Source organism: Aotus nancymaae, unplaced genomic scaffold (genome assembly GCF_030222135.1).
Source record: "Aotus nancymaae isolate 86718 unplaced genomic scaffold, 86718_ANA_hifiasm-v0.15.2.pri h1tg000006l, whole genome shotgun sequence".
In the NCBI taxonomy this organism is placed as follows: domain Eukaryota; kingdom Metazoa; phylum Chordata; class Mammalia; order Primates; family Aotidae; genus Aotus; species Aotus nancymaae.
Window position 1 is genome coordinate 45,948,140 of NW_026988417.1, and position 14,425 is coordinate 45,962,564.

Consider the following 14,425-nt stretch of genomic DNA (forward strand, 5'->3'; position numbering starts at 1 on the left):
TGCAATCAGGTATGGACACAAGAAATGCTTGTGCTCTCGATTTCAGGACTCACAGATACCATAACAGTCACAGGACTGTAGTTCACTCAGTATTTTTGTTAATAATGTGGCTTTGCTTTAAAATAAGTTAGTGTTTCCTTTGCTTTGGTACTACAAGATTTTAAATGTTGCAGCAAATGAAAGAATGAAAACACATTTGAAAGCTGGTGTCAAAAATCATCAGCTGTACTTACAAAAGTTGTTGTGCAGCTTCTGAAATGTAGTTTATTGCTGTAAATATGTACAATTTATGTTAGCTCGTTTATTCTGAAAATATTAATAAAACTTTTTTTAAAATTACAAATGCCTACATATAAAAAGCTTATTTTGTACTATATTTTAAAACATGCAAGACTTCAGGCATACCTTTTTATAATCCTTAAAGATGTGTAGAATTCTGAATCTATCATTCGAGAACTTTTATTATAAAATTTAATACAAAGCTACATCTCTTTATTTGGAAGAAATTCTTTTCAGGATTACCCAAAAATTAAAAAAAGAAAGAAAAGAAAAAAGTATATCAGCACTTTTCCAGGAGCTTGTTTCTGTACCACTTTGTGATTTTTTTTAAATATTCTTTAAGATAACAACATGGCTTACAAACATTTACACATATGGAGTGTTTATATTAGAAAAGAAGAAATGAATAGTCTCCTTGTATTCAAAAATAATACCTAAAACTGACTTATTGTCATCCATTTGTGAGGTATATTATGTCAAATTTCTTTTAAAACCTCCACTGTAAATATGAATATTAGAGTTGGCCTATTTGTCAGGCTTCCCTAATTTGAAGACCTCCAACTTCCAAATTCATCCTCTCCCTTGAGAAATAATGTGTTGACAATAAAACAATGAACAGACCAAAAGTGTGAATTTTATTTATCCATTAATTGGTGGTTAGTAGAATAGCTTTCAATAAAGTCTAAACTCCAATCCAGGGATGACTTTAACATTCATTTAATAAAATAACTGGGAATTGCCACTTTAAAAGCTGACCTTTGGCCTGCAGAGCTAGAGATATTTGAGGCATCCTACATTGGCTACTATTTCCAGAGACTATATTACATACTGGGAGAAATAAATGCCCATCAGTTTTTTTTAATTAGAAAAGGAACACATGTATATGTAACACGTTTAGAATTTACCATGTAATTAAGAAGCCTGAGTAAGATGGGTGCTTAGCATTCAGCATCTTCCTAAACAAAGAAAAGTATTGTTTAATTCAGCAATCATTGAATAGTAATCATGCAAGGGCAATGGGAAAAGGATAGAGTAAAGATATCAAACAAATCTTCTCAGCTTCAGAGAAAACTACAATTTAGAGGGAGGTCAACTTAATAAACCATATTAGGGCAAACCAGCATATCTACACATTCACAATAATTACAAAGTGAATATGAAAGTGCCTGGATAAAAGTCTTTTTGTCAGACACTGGCACGCAAGAGAGTTCTCCTCCAGGCACCTGGGAATATATGTGTTTGCCCAGTCACTGTACCTATGTCACTAGTATCCCACTTATTTCACATCTGAGTCTACTGCATAATTTCTTTGAGTTTTCTTTTTTTAATTCTGAAACATTTCAAACATAACCATCACCCAGATTCCACAACTATCAAAAGTCTGCAACTATTAAGTCATACTTGCTTCATTTAATCAGTTGTGGGGTTTTCTTCTAAAGTATTTCAAGGTAAATCTTATCCCTTATGTGATTTTACATATATATATATATCTGTTAATTATGGGCATTAAGAAAATCTAACCATAATACCATTATCATAGCAAACAAAAATAATAGCTCCTTGATATTATTTAATGAATTTTACTTATATTGCCCCAATTGCCTCTAAAACACCTTTTTACAGTTATTTTTTCAAGTGAGGTATCTTAAGTCTCTTTGACTCTAGAACATTTCCCCTCTCCCTTTCTTTCATGCTATTGACTTGAAGAAACCAGAAGCTCTGCCAGTTGTGCAGAATGTCCCACGTGCTTACACACGGTGCTATTCAGCCTGGCCACTTTTTTTTTCTCTGAAGATAACATTAGAATTTGCTTCATAGATGTTTTGTGAGAAATTAATCCAAAATTTATGAGATTTTTGTTTTTCTCATTTTGTGCACAGAGATATGGAAGTTCAGCAAGACAAAAAGAGTTTGCCAAGTAAGTGGCCGTGCCAGATGCCCAACTCTAAAGCTCACACTCTGCCTTACACTTAGACATTCTAACTGTTCATGATATAAATAGAGTTAATCAAAAACTCTTGTTGAGCTTCAACATGTTCAGTTTCAATATACATGCGAAATATGTACATTAATGAAAAACAACTACTACTGAAAGAAAATGTACACTGAATGTATACTATGTGTTTTTCATTAATGTACATTGTACTATACAATGTACATTATACAGATAGTACTGAAAGAAAAACTGAGTTTATCTGGGTGACTTATAGTATGATTCTTACAAAACAGAAAGAAATGAAATCCAAAGATAGTATTTAAAATATGCTGTAAAGGGGTGGAGCATGTGGAAAAAATAATTAATGTAATATACTATAAAAACTTTTCTAATATAGAAATAATTAGTGTTTGAGTTGAAACCATTTTTAAAGACTTAAATTATAAAGACGTTCCAAAGGAGAAACTGGTTTGCAAAACAATGTAGCTAAAGGAAGCCCAAGTGACTACAGAACTTTTCTACCCTCTTTTTAAATTACTATTTCACTGTTAAAATATAAATAAGCAAGTAAGACTTAAAAACATAAGAGAATGCAACTATGGCAAGCCCATATATTTTTTTTAACTGTTAAGCAGTTTTATTTAAGAAGAAACAGTATTCCTAATATATTGCAATTCAGTAGATAATTTCATATCTAATTAATTAAAATTTAACTCTAACTTTATTTACTCTTTGGATTATATTCTGATAGTATTAAACGTTTAACTTAAAAATATTAACATATTTTAGCTTTCTGATGCAGAAGTCAATTTTCTACTTGGGGAAAAAATGGAAGAAACTGAGATCATGGTCTACATTCAGAGAATGTTTTCACTGCTTGATTAAATTTCTTGGTTTCACATTTAAGACTTTATAAGAAGTAAATCATGTGGTTTTCAATTTAAGAATAAATGAATGAAGATACGTTATATTGGAAAAAACAAAGAGACCCTAAACTAAACAACAACAACAAATCTATGTACAACTAATGTGTAGCTCTGGAGAACTTAATAAAAAATAAATCAACTTTTAAATCGGTTAACTTTGGCATTTGGTAGCATATAAATAAAAGACAATACTTCACCTAAACTCAGGGTTTTCTTGAAAGAAAAGTAAGATATTTATCATATATCCTAAATAGAAAATATCAGTAGCAGGAGATGCCAATCTTGGCTGGATGTTAAGTCTATGAATATTATCATATCACATTCTCAAAATAGGTATTAGCCAGAGAAGTAACCCTCTTTTCAAAGAAAACAGAATTCTTAATAAAAACTTTAGCCTTATTAGAAGATAATTATACCTCAATGTTAAACAAATATTAACTATTTCAATTATCACAGGAATATGTGACATTATTATCAATGACTTATGTTTGGATTTGTAAGGCAGGCCATGACAAGATTGAATAGCTTTTGCTAGACAAGCTACAGATCAGTCTGTCTGTGCAGTACAGCCTACCAGTTACATACTCTGTATCTGTAAGGAGAGATTATTATTTGAATCTGTTCTCCTTTAAAAGGGTCTTAACTATTTTTAGGATGCTTTTTCTTAAATAACCCTAGGCAGAAAATAAAATGCTATATGATATAGCCCAGCTTTTGACCCTAATTCTAAGATTCAATCTTATCAGCTACAGTTAAAGGGATAAAATAAACATTGTATCCTATCTTCTCATTTTCTCTAATGACTTCAGAATTAACATACTTATACTACTTTGTAATTAACTGTCCACAATATCTCTCAGGCATTCAGCTCATATTAGAGTAAGAATAAAACACAGGTAAATTTTTTCTTAACCTAAAATTTTAATGACACAGATTTATACTTCCAATCAAGAAGGATTAACAAGTACAGTATTTTCCCTTTTATAACAGCTGCCAAAACTAAAATAAAATACCTAGGAGTATATTTAACCAATGAGGTAAAAGATTTCTACAAGGAGAACTACAAAACACTGCTGAAAGAAATCACAGATGACACAAACAAATGGAAACACATCCCATGCTCATGGATGGGCAGAATCAATATTGTGAAAATAACCATGGTGCCCAAAGCAATCTACAGATTCAATGCAATTCCCATCAAAATACCAATATCATTTTCCATAGAATTAGAAAAAACAATCCTAAAATTCATATGGAACCCAAAAAGAACCTGAATAGCCAAAGCAATCCAAAGCAAAAAGAACAAATTATACTACAAGGCTATAGCTATCAAAACAGTATGGTACTGGTATAAAAGTAGACACATAGACCAATGGAACAGAATAGAGAACCCAGAAATAAAGTCAAATATATACAGCCAACTGATCTTCACAAAGCATAAAAAAACATAAATCGGGGAAGAGACACCCTATTTAATAAACGGTACTGGGAAAACTGGCAAGTCACATGTAGAAGAATGAAATGAATCCATACCACTCACCTTATACAAAAATCAACTCAAGATGGATATTGAGTTGGACTTAAATCTAAGACCAAAAACTATAAAATTCTAGAAGATGACATCAGAAAAACTCTTCTAGACACCAGTCTAGGCAAAGAATTCATGACTAAGACTCCAAAGGCAAATGCGACAAAAACAAAAATGAATAGATGGGACCCAATTAAACTAAAAGACTTCTGTACAGTAAAAGAAATAATCAACAAAGTAAACAGACAATCCACAGAATGGGAGAAAATATTTGCAAACTATGCATCCAACAAATGACTACTATCCAGAATCTACAAAGAACTTGAACAAGTCACCAAGAAAGAAAACAAATAATCCCATTGAAAAGTGGGCAAAGGACATAAATACACATTTCTCATAAGAAGATATACAAATGGCCAAAAAAACATTAAAAAATGCTCAACATCACTAATTATCAGGAAAATCCAAATTAAAACCACAATGAGATACCACCTTACCCATGCAAGAATGGTTATTATTAAAAAGCCAAAAAACAATAGATGTTGGCCTTGATGTGGGGGAAAGGAAACACTTACACATGCTGGTGGGAATGGAAATTAGTACAACCTCTATGGAAAACAGTATGGAGATTCCTTAAAGAGTTAAAAGTACATATACCACTCAATCCAGCAATCCCACTACTAGGTATCTACCCAAAGTAAAAGAGGTCATCATGTAAAAACGACACTTTAACATGTATGTTTATAGCAGCACAATTCAGAATTGCAAAGATGTAGAAACAACCTAAGTGCTCATCAACTAAGTGGGTAAAGAAAATGTGTTATATTTACATCAATGGAATATGACTGAGCCATTAGAGGAAACAAAATAATGGCATTTCCAGCAACTTTGATGGACCTTGGACCAATGATTCTATGTGAAGTAACAAGGGTGAAAAACAAAAACTATATGTTCTCAATTATAAGTAGGAGCTAAGCTATGAGTATGCAAAGGCATAGAGAGTGATATAATGGATTTTAGAGACTCGGAAAGTGGAGGGTGGTGGGGAGCTAGAGATAAAAAACTACTCAGGTACAGTGTACACTACTTGGGTGATGGATATACTAAAACCTCAGACTTCAACACTATATAATTCATCTATGTAACAAAAAAAACTTGTACTCCAAAAGCTGTTGAAATAAAAATTTATTTAAAAAACAGGTAAAAGATTTACACTATCACTTGAAACAATCAAAAACAAAAACAGGCACCTGCCCCCACTCCCGACTCCCTAACACACACAAAGGACTGGTATTCAAGACATCAAATATCAGGGAACAAAGGATTATGATACCTGAGGGACAAGAAACAAAAAAGGTGCAGCCTACGACTGCTCCAGCTTACTTCATTGACAGAGTTTTCAGATCACAGTTCAGAGATAGGAACCCATGGGGAGCCTGGAGGGCTCCCTGAATTGAGGAAGTACAATTGAGAGTCCAGGAAGACCAAAGAAGCTAGAATTCACAAGAGAAAACCTAAGAGGAGGAAGTTGCAGAGAAAAACAACCCCAGAAACCTAGAGCAGATTGCCCTTTGAGTATTCAGCAGAGTATTGGTCAGTACGTACATGTGAAGAAACAACCTAAGGCTGGAAAAAGAGCCACTTGAAGAAATTAGAGGGAACACGGTCTGGTTCTCATACATTGCCAGGAATAGTGCCTGCTCCCAATGATGAAATCCGAAAATCTTTTAATTCACAAGGCAGTAGGTACACAGGACAGTCCTGCCTCAGTGATAGGGAATAATTAGCCCATTACTGAGCACTGCTCTGGATCTGCCTCACAAATCAAAAAAGCAAGATCTTAATAGATCACTGTTTCCAAGTAACATAATTGTATTCAATTCAAAACAAAGCCCATGGATATTTACAGAAATATAAAAATAGCCAACAGCCAATACGGTTAAATTCATTGTGTCTGGCACCCAATCAGAAATTACTAGGCACACAAAGAAATTGGAAAACAAATTCCATAATGAGAAGACTAGTCAATCAAAACTAACACTGCTGTTAAAATTAAGACTGGAAAGTTATAACTATATACCATATGTTTAAACAACTAGATAGAGATATAAAATATGTTTACAAAAACAAAAACTAGTATGAATTTCTAGAGATCAAAACTTCAATGTTTGAGATTTAAAAAGCACTGGTTTTAATGGTATATTAGACAATGTAAAAGAAATAACTGTTCTTAAAGATATAAGAATGCAACACAGAAGAAAATAATTTAAAAGAATGAAGTGTATTGGTGAGCAATTGGAGAACTTCAAGTAGCCCAACTTATGTGCAGTGTGGGGAGGGCCAAAAAAAAAAGAAGAAACTATGAATGAAATTTTTCCAAATTAGATGAAAACTATAAACCTAAGGATTCAAGAAACAAACTGCAGGCACAAGACCAACCAACCAACCAACTATACCAAAGTACATCACAATCAAATTGCACATAACCATGGCAAAAAAAAAGTTAAAAAGCATACGGAGAAAAGGACATGCTATTTAAAGAGAAACAAAGATAAGCAGGCAGTTTTCTCATCTGACATATATTATAAACCCTCAAGCAAAAAGATTCTAAAATGGATGTGGAAATGCAAATGACCTAAAAGAACCAAAACAACTTTGAAAGAGAACAACACATTTGGAGGGCTAACACTGCCAGATTACAAGATTTATCAAAAAACTACAGTAACCAAGATGGCATGGTATAGATATCAAAGTAGACAAATAGATCAATAGAAAAGAACAGAGTTCAGATATTGATCCGCATGTATACAAACAATTGATTTTTTTTTTTTCGAGACAGAGTCTTGCTCTGTCACTCAAGCTGGAGTGCAGTGGCACGATCTCGGCTTACTGCAACCTCTGCCTCCCGGGTTTAGGCAATTCTTCTGCCTCAGCCTCCCCAGTAGCTGGCATTACAGGAACGTGCCACCGTGCCCAGCTAATTTTTGTATTTTTAGTAGAAATAGGGTTTCACCATGTTGGCCAGGCTGGTCTCAAATTCCTGACATCAAGTGATCTGCCTACCTTGGCCTCCCAATGTGCTGAGATTACAGGCATGAGCCACTACGCCTGGCCTGAACAATTAATTTTTGACAAAGGCACAGAGGCAGTTCAGTAGGGAAAGAAGAACCTTTTCAGTCAATGGTGCTGAAATGAAATATTCACAAGCAAAAAGTGAACTTTGAGCCACACCATGTGCCATATACAAAAATTAACACAAAATAGGACAGAATTAAATATAAAACTGAAACTATCACATTTCTAAAAGACAAGTTTGGAGATCATCTTTGTTAATCTGGGTTAGACAACAATTTCTTAGATACGATACCAAAAGCATGATCCAAAAAAGAACTAATTAATTGAACTTCTAAAATTTAAAATGTCAGCCCTTCAAGACAATTGGAAGAATGAAAAGGCAAGCCAAAACTGGAAGAAAGTGTTTGCAAAACACAAGTCTAATAAAGAACATCTATCCAAAGTACACAAAGAACTTTTAAAATTCAACATTAAAACAACCTAATTAAAAATAAGCAAAATGTCTGAATAGACACCTCACCAAAGAATATGTACAGATAGAAACATGCATAAGAAAAGATGTTCAACATCCTTGGTCACTAGGGAACTGCAAATTAAAACAACAACGAGATACTACTACATCTCTATTAGAATAGCTACAATCCAAAATACAATACCTCATGCTGCTCAGAATTCTAAGCAACAACTCTCATTCATTGTTCCTAGAACTGCAATATGGAGTAACATCAGCAAGACCGCAGAATAGGAAGTCCTTGACTACCTGAGATCTGAAGTCAACAACATACAGACCAATTTCTTTTGCAAGTAATCCAGAGACCAATTAAGACACATCTGTACCTTAAGAGAACACAAAACCAGCTACATCTCCAAAAGGAACATTTGTGGCATTCACTCACCATAGTCCACCGCCAAAGCTCAGCATGGAACCAGCAGAAAACTCCCAACTCCTGGCTTCTCCCAGGGAACTGAGGAGTTGGAGCATGACTTCAGCATTCTGGCTTTGGGGGAGCTGCCCAAGTGACTGGTTTCTGTCTAGGATTATGGACAGAACTTGGAATACTCTAGATGCCTGGAGGCCCCTGAGAACAGAAGAAAGCTGGGCTGCTTGCTGTCACTCCAGAGGACCTGCAGTACAGTGGAGGGTGATACAACTTGGTAGTCTCTTCCTGGGAACTGGGAGTAGAGGAGAGAATAGTGGAGCATGCATCCAATGTTCTGATGTTTTAGGGCTTCCCAAGGGACTGATTTTTCTCCTGCCTGACTCAGAGTACTGACAGAACCTAGAAGACTCTAGAACCTTTAGGCAGCTGAGAACAAAAGAGTAGGGTTGTTGGTGACAGTCCAGAAAACCTGCAGTACTACAGACTGACACCAGAAGGAAGAAGAGATTATAGACATCTGATAAACCCACAAATCACTAATTGGGAATCTGCACAAGACAACACAGACGCAGAAATAGATTAAGGATATTACATAATGATAAAATGGTCAACTAGGCGCGGTCGCTCACGCCTGTAATCCCAGCACTTTGGGATGCCAAGGTGGACGGATCACCTTGGTAAGGAGTTTGAGACCAGCCTGACCAACATGGAGAAACCCCGTCTCTACTAAAAAATACAAAATTAGCCAGGCGTGGTGGCGCATGCCTGTAATCCCAACTAATTGGTAGGCTGAAGCGGGAGAATCACTTGGACCCAGGAGGTGGAGGTCGCAGTGAGCCGAGATCACGGCATTGCACTCTAGCCTGGGCAACAAGAGTGAAACTTTGTCTCAAAACAACAGCAACAACAACAACAACAACAACAACAAAAAGGCAATCGCCAGGAAGATCTAACAACGATATATATACATAGCACCCAACATCAGAGTATCCAAATATATCAAACATTGAAGGAAATGAAAGGAGAAACAAACAGCAACATAATACTAGTAGGTTTCAGTATCCCCACTTTCAGTAATAGATAGGGCATCCAGACATATCAGTAGTGGAAGAGAGGACTTGAACAACATTATAGATCACATAGACCTAACAGACACATACAGAACTTTCCATCCAACAGCAACAGAATACACATTCTTCTCAACAGCACATGGAACAGTCTTCAGAATTGCCCACGTTAGGTTACAAAACAACTCTTAACAAATTTAAGATAATTGAAATCATACCTCATATCTCTTTAGACCACAGTGGAATGAAACTAGAAATCAATGGCAGAAAAAAAACTAGAAAATTGACAAATGAAAATTAAACAAGAAACTCTTCAACCAGTAGAAAAAGAAGAAAAAATGATGCCCAAAGTTAGCAGCAGGAAGGAAATAATAAACATTGAAGTATAAATAAATATAGAATATAAAAACAAAAGAAAAATCAATGAAACTAAGAGTTGGTTATTTGAAAATAGCAAAATTAATGAATCTTTAGCTAGACTAAGAACATAAGACAATTAACATTTTAAAAATCAGATATGAAACAGAGGATACTACATCTGATGCCACAGAAATAAGGATTATAAGAGACTACTATGCTAACAACTTAGATAACCTAACAGAAATGGACAAATTCCTGGAAACACACAACCTACGAAGACTGAATCATGAGAAAATAGAATATATGAAGACTTACAACTAACAAGATTGAGTCAGTAATCAAAAATCTCCTAATACAAAAAAGCCAAGGACCAGAGGGCTTCACTGAAGAGTTCTACCACACACTTAAAGAAGAATTGAACTCAATCTTTCTCAAACTCTTCCAAAAAAATTGAAGAGGAGGGAACACTTTCAAATTCATTTTACAAAGTCACCATGATCTTGATACTAAACCTAGACAAAGATATGACAAAAAAAGACCATATCCCAATATCCCTACAAATATAGGTACAAATATTCTCAACAAAACACTAACAAGCCAAATTCAACAACATATTAAAAAAAATCGAACACCATGTTCAAGTGAAATTTATCCCTGGGATGCAAAGATGGTTCAACATATGAAAATCAATCAATCAATCACACCACATTAACGAAAAGGATAAAAATCACATAATGAATTCAATAGATTCAGAAAAAGCATTTGACAAAAATCAACAAACACCCTTTCATGATAAGAAAACACTTTCAACCATTAGAAATACAAGAAACTACCTAAATATAATAAAGGCCACATATGAAAACCCACAGCTAACATCATACTTAGTGAAAAACTGAACGGTTTTTCTCTAAGATCAAAAAGAAGACAAAGATGTCTACTCTAACCACTTCTGAAATATAGAACTGAAAGTCCTAGGTAGAGGAACTAGGCAACAAAAAGAAGTCAGAGGCATCCAAATCAGAAGGAAATAACTAAAATTATCTTTGTCCATTAATGATATGATCTTATATGTAGAAAACCTTATTTTAAAAAAGCTGTTGGAAGAATTCAGTAAAGTTGCAAAATACAGATTCAGCATACATAAATCAGTTGCATTTCTAAACACTACAAATGAACAAGGCAAAAAAAAAATTAAGAAAATCCCATTTACAATACCACCAAAAAGAATGAAATATTTAGAAACAAACATAACCTAAGAGGCAGAAAACTTATACACTGAAAACTACAAAATATTGCTAAAAGAAATTTAAGGGCCTGGTGGGTGACTCACACTTGTAATCCCAGCACTTTGGGAGGCCAGGAGGGCAGATAACAAGGTCAGGAGTTCGAGCCCAGCCTGGCCAACATAGTGAAACCCCATCTCTACTAAAAATACAAAAATTTAGCTGGGTGTGGTGGCGCGTGCCTGTAATCCCAGCTACTTGGGAGGCTGAGGCAGGAGAATCGCTTGAATCCAGAAGGCAGAGGTTGCAGTGAGCCAAGATTGTGCCATTTCACTCCACTCTGGGCGACAGAGCAAGACTCCTTCTCAAGAAGAAAAAGAAAGAAAGAAAGAAACTAAAGAAGACACACAAAGACAGTACTCGTCATAAATTAAAGATTTAATATTTTTGAAATATCCACACTACTCAAAAAATCTACAGATTCAATGCAATCCCTATCAAAATCCCAATGGCATTTTTTGCAGAAATAGGAAAAAGCAATCCCAAAATTCAAAGAAATCACAAAGACACCTACTAGAAACACACACACACACACACTCCTGAGAAAGAACAAAGATGAAGGCCTTGTACTTCCTGACGGGGGCCTACAAATGTATGAAAAAAACTACAAAAATCAAAAACAGCAAAGTAGTAAACATAAAAATAGGCATGTAGACTAATGAAATAGAATAGAGCATCCAGAAGTACATCAACATGATCCAGTCAACTGATCTTCTACAAGGGTGCCAAAAATATACAATGGGGAAAGGATAGTCTCAACAGATGGTGCTGTGAAAACTGAATGTCCACATGTAAAATAATGAACCTAACCCTTATCTAACATCATACACAGAAACCTACTCCAAATGGATTAATTCGTTTCTTGTGGGAATTGAAATTTATAGATAAGAAAGGATAGGAGGCTAGAATAATCCATGTAATGGATTAAAGAGTTGCAGACATCAATATGAGCTTGTTTAGCTTAATATAGCTATGTATGATCATATAAATATTTATAGGTATGTGTATATACACAGGTTACTACACATGCCCATATTTCTTAGTTCTGTCAGCACTGAAAGGGCTTAGAAGAAATAACACCTCAGTAGCAATGAGAACACCTAGCTTGGTTTCTAACACCATTCTTCAATAAAAGGAGAGTTCCTTGGAGAAATAACTGATTTTAGGATTGGGCAGGAAATACACAAGATGAGCCTGAAGCATCTTGTACTGCCAGAGAGTAAGGAAATAACTTTCCAAGATAAAAGGAAAAAGATGTACCCCGCTTCCCTGAAAAAAATAAACAGTCCACTCTCATTGATGGGGATATTGTCAAAGGGACATAGGAGTCAAGTGAAAGAGCTCCTAATGGCCAAGCCTAAAACAATCTGAGTAACAAAGCAGTATTGAATTATAACCCAAAGTATGAGTCCATACTGATAAGTAGAAATCTCAATAGCAGAAAAGAGACAAATACATACAAAATTCCACACAATTTATGTAGATACTCCAACCCCAAAAAGAGAGAGCACACCTGCCCACTCCTTAAGTATGGGCTGAACTATAGTGATTTCCTTAAGTACAGTAGGAAAAGAGGAAAATGAAAAGTCAGTTCACAGTGAAGACACCTGTATATCAGCCAGGTAATCAAGATTAATGTCAAGTCGTAAATCATGCTAGCTGTATGTACCCTTGATTTGATGTGATAAAAATGGCATTTTATCTCTGTGATCTTCCTTCTCAACACCCGTAACCCAAGTCTAATCACGAAGAAAACAACATCAGACAAATCCCAATAGAGAAAGACATCCTACAAAGCATTTCACCCACTCTTCAAAACTGTCAAGGTCATCAAAACATCCCAACTAAATGTAACATGCTACCTAGGATAGAATCCAGGGGCAAAAAAAAAACAGGGAAAAACTTAGAGAGTTTGAATAACCTCTAGAATTTACTTAACAATAATGTGTCAGTATTGGTTCACTATAACAAATGCACTGTATTAATGTGAAATGTTAATAATATAGAAACTCTGTACTATCTTTTAAATTTTTGTTTATCTAAAACTGCTCTAAAAAATATAAGGTTAGTTTACATGGGGCAGAAAAGATAAGCCACAGATTAGAAATATCTGCAAGGTATATATCTGATCAAGGATTTGTATTCAGAATAAGAGAGCTCTCAAAATGCAATACTAAGAAAACAAAAAATTCAATTGAAAAATTAGCAACAGATCTGAGCAGACACTTCACTGAAGATGTATACATGGCAAATAAGCATATGAAAACATGGTCAACATCATCGGTCATTAGGAAAATTTGTTAAATACTGTTAAAACCACAGTAAGACACATACATATTAAAATAACTGAAATTTAAAAGACTGGCAATGTCAAGCCTTGGCAGGTTGGAGCTGGAACTCTCATAGACTGCAATGGAAATACAAAATGGTAAAATCACTGAAAAATTTGGCAGTCATTCTAAGTCAAGTAACTCTAGAATGCAAAACCAAGTATCATATGTTGTTACTTAAAAGTGGGAGCTAAGCTATGAGGATACAAAGGCATAAGAGTGATATAATGGACTTTGTGGACTCAGGGAAGAAGGTTGGGAGGGGCATGAAGGATAAAAGATTACATTTAGGGTACAGTATACTGCTCAGGTGATGGGTGCACTAAAATCTCAGAAATCATCACTAAATAACTTATCTGTGTAAAAACCACCTGTACCCCCAAAAATTATTCAAATAAAAAATTTTTTAAACTTTGGTAGTATCTTGAAAAAATAAACCCCACCCTATCATCCAGCCATTTCATTCTAAAGTACTTGCTCAAGAAAAAGCATATGTTCATTCAAAGATGTATGTAAGAAATTGTGTATTCTAATGCCTAAAACTTGTACCAACCAAAATATCAATCAATAGGTGAATAAATTGTGGCAGAACTCTATAGCGTAATACTTCCCAACAATAAAAATAAACTACTGATACACGCAACATGGACAAAACTCAAGATAATGCTAAAAGAAGCCAGATTTTTTTTAGAAAAAGAGGCACACACTACCTGATTCCTTTACACTAAACTTTCAAAAACGCAACAATCGGTAGTGACAG